Below are 2,844 nucleotides of genomic sequence, written 5' to 3' on the forward strand. Positions count from 1 at the left end.
CACGAGCATAGGCAAGGACGGTCATGCCAGGTGGCTTGCGAATTAACAGAGGCAACGCATTGAGAGTTGCCTGTTATTATTTATTATACAACGTACTTTACTTTATGATAGGAACAACGAGGAAGGCGTTACTTGTTGTTATTTATTCTACTAAGTTCCCTATGTTGTGAGTATATTTATTCTACTCATTTCTTTATTTCCTTGTGTAAAAGACTCCTAGTAACCTCTGAATGGGGTCGAGAAGAAATCGAAAACGAAACATTAGTGTCGAATATGAATTATTTTTGATGTATAAAATGAACACAGATACTCCCAAAGTCTACTTTCTATCCTCAAAAACACTACATGAGAAATAGGGTGAAAAGTAAAATATCACAAATGACCGAGGAAACTGTGAAATGCATAATTTGGAAGTCTGAAAAACAGCTGACTCGGTGAAAACGCTTGAAAAAACATTAGCAACGTAGTATCTTAGTCACTGTGAGTGCACTTCGATTAAAGTTTGAGTTCTATGGCGGTTGAGTGTTGGGAAAAATATTCCAAAAATAGATTATCTTCTGGATTTTTATAACTGCACATTCATTGAAATGCACATCATAAGGGGAAGGGGATTCATCCTATCTTACTCGAGCGAATAACGAGTATTTCAGTTAGTTGTTCATATAATGGAACCGAGAGTTAATCATAAAATTAGTTGATTTGTGTTTTAATGAGCTTGAATTTTTTCATTCACAGTTGACAGCAGGCCGGTAGCCAGCCCAAAAGATGTAGGGGGGCCCGGCTGAAGTTAAGTGGGTCCCGATCAAAAAATATTATAGTTCATCACCATATTATAGTTCATTTGCAAGCCTGCCGCGAAAATTTTAGGGGGGTCCGCAAAAATTTAGGGGGGGGCGCCTAGACCCCCCTGGATACGGGCCTGGTTGACAGCAAAAATGTCAGTGAATATTACAGATAATATGTTAATTCCTGAGAGTCAGCTACGACTAAACATATGACATATGTAATGAAAATATGATAATTTCTAGGATATAAATACAGTACAAAACCTCAAATCCGAAATAATTGGGGCTGAAGCCTGTTCGGATTACCCGGGAAATAATATTACGTACTTATTTCGTCACTGAATTGGCGGTAAAACAACGACTGAGGTTAGACAGGGTGGCCCAGTGGTCGAAAGGGCAGTGACCTTGACTGGCGAGTGTATACTCGTGTCCAAAATGATTGGAACAACACCCGTCAGCCACTTCAAACGACGTGATGTTCATGCTACGCTGGCTTGGAATTGCCTCCGCGGGAAGATTTTCTAATCTTCGACAGTTAAAGATAACTGACTTCAAGTGAAAAATCAATGTTTGTTTAATCTTGTGTTGTTATTTTTCGTGTGAATCTTAATCCAGTTAACCTAAAATGATTTCATTGTTTTGGATTTTTTTAAATACGTAAGTAAACGTAAACTATTTCCTATTTTATCTAAACTTAACTGTATTTTATAACGTTTTGAATAAGCATTAAGTCTAAATATGTTAAAACCTTTAAAAAAACTAAATTTGTCTGATTAAATCTATTTTTTTTTTCCAGCTGTAGTTATTTTTTCCCCTGAGAACGTGTTCGGATTTGCCGGGTTTTCGGATTTCCGGGGTTCGGATTTGAGGGGTTGTACTGTAAATGTAATTGAACGCTTTATAAAATTTATCAATTCTCTTCCACAACTTAACCATAAATAATTTGTATTATTAAAAGCCTGAATAACAGTATATGCTATGCTGCTTCAAAATATAAAATTTCTCACTAAGATAGCTGGAAGATGATTTCATTATCACATGACGTAATTTACGCTATTATCCATAACCGATTTCCAAAATAAAATGCTATTTCTTTTTCAAAGCAAAGAGATTCAGGTATATATGAATTTTTGAGACCAATACAATTAGTTTATTAGTAACCTATTGTAACATAAAGATATTTTAACTATAATGACACGGAATTACTAATAATAATGTATATTTCATATACTCTTTGTCTGCTTCTTATGGGAAGAATTTATTTTATAACAAATAATTATTAAAATTGATAAAAAAGTATTAAAAAACAATTTATATCATGTAGATTGGAATTATAGAAATAAACAAATACAATAAACTTTTGGTAACTGTGAGTTACCAATATTATATGTGCGTGAATATGTGCGACAAACAATAGTAAGTAGTGTAGAACACTTAGCAATTTGAACTTCAAGATATACAAGAAGAAACTACTGTAATAGAAACATCTGTTCGTTACGAGACGAGATTGCAATTTCATGATACCTTTTCGAAAGGAAAAGGGGTAAAATATTTATTCCGAGCAAAGTTAATAATAAAAATATGAAATTGTAAATTAGAGCTAAGTGAAGGAGGTCTAATTTAAAACTTAATATTTTTGCATAAACAACACAGAAATTTATAAATTTAACTAAAAGAAAAGTACACAAAAAAGAAAGATACAAGTCGATAGATTTCATATCTTATTAAGCGTAAAAAAGTGATATAGATGGTTGTCAATCCAAATGCGCACGGAATGTAGAAAACTTTCTTTCTTTCCTAAACTAAACGTAATGTTGTCCGTTTGTACGCTAACCCTGTCAAGGAATAAGATGAAAGTAACGCTGCACTACCAAAGTGCTTATCGTGCGTTTTTTTTTTAATTTTATCATAACGAAGGTCAGGATTTACGCTCATCCATATAACATTCTTCAGGTCAGTGAAATCTATCGATTGGCCTGTTTCATATAACACAAGGAGCAGTTGATAAGGTATATACTGTAGAAAGCAATAAGTTAAAAAGATAAAAATATATACATAC

This window comes from Thermobia domestica, unplaced genomic scaffold (assembly GCF_964235325.1).
Source record: "Thermobia domestica unplaced genomic scaffold, izTheDome1.hap1.1 HAP1_SCAFFOLD_563, whole genome shotgun sequence".
NCBI classification, from domain to species: domain Eukaryota; kingdom Metazoa; phylum Arthropoda; class Insecta; order Zygentoma; family Lepismatidae; genus Thermobia; species Thermobia domestica.